Source organism: Penaeus monodon, chromosome 21 (assembly GCF_015228065.2).
Source record: "Penaeus monodon isolate SGIC_2016 chromosome 21, NSTDA_Pmon_1, whole genome shotgun sequence".
Taxonomy (NCBI): domain Eukaryota; kingdom Metazoa; phylum Arthropoda; class Malacostraca; order Decapoda; family Penaeidae; genus Penaeus; species Penaeus monodon.
Window position 1 is genome coordinate 30,346,596 of NC_051406.1, and position 795 is coordinate 30,347,390.

The following is a 795-nucleotide window of genomic DNA, read 5'->3' on the forward strand; positions in this document are numbered from 1 at the left end:
AAAAGGGCTTTTTCCCAACTTTTTAAAAAAGGGGTGAAAAAAAATTTGAAGGAAAAATCTTTTTTTTTAATTTGTTTTTTTTCCCTCCTTAAATTTATTATGCCCTTTTCCCATTTCAAAGGGAAAATTTAAACCCAAATTTTAAAAAGGGGGGTTTTTTTAAAAAATTTTTGGGGAAATTTGGGAAAAAATTTTTTGGTAGTAATCGTTTTTCTTTTGATGCTGGGTTTAGGATTTTTAATATAGGGTCAAGCTTTTGATTAGGACGTTCTGAACGGTCTTAAAATAAGTTTGGAAAACCCTTACCCTTTCTATAGGAAAATCTCCTTAAATCTTTTTAAAAAATGTTGATACTAATTATTACTTCACTTTAAGGAGGGCGGTCCCGGAGGTTTCTTTTGGTCAGGGGTTTACCACCTATCAAAAAAGGTTGTTACTAAATTCTGCCGAGCTGTGGCTCTTTTTAAGCCTTGACTTCCCGATTTCTTCTGCTTTTGTCTTGGGAAAGCTGATGGGAGGTAAGGTGGATGGATTTCAAATTGATGAAATACAGAAATTTCCCTAATTTTTTTTTCATATATCTTTTTAAAATGGAAACATTTTGTGGCGAATTGTAAAAAAAAAAATTATAGATTGAGTGATTCCTTTCGAATCATTTTATTTTGCCTTTTAAATTTTTTTCTCTCTTGAATGGTGTATCTCACTCAAAACGCCCTGTTTATTCCCCGGGGTTGAGCCGACCCAAAGGGTGCAGGAGATGGTGACCCCCACCATTTTTCCCAAAATCTAAAGGGG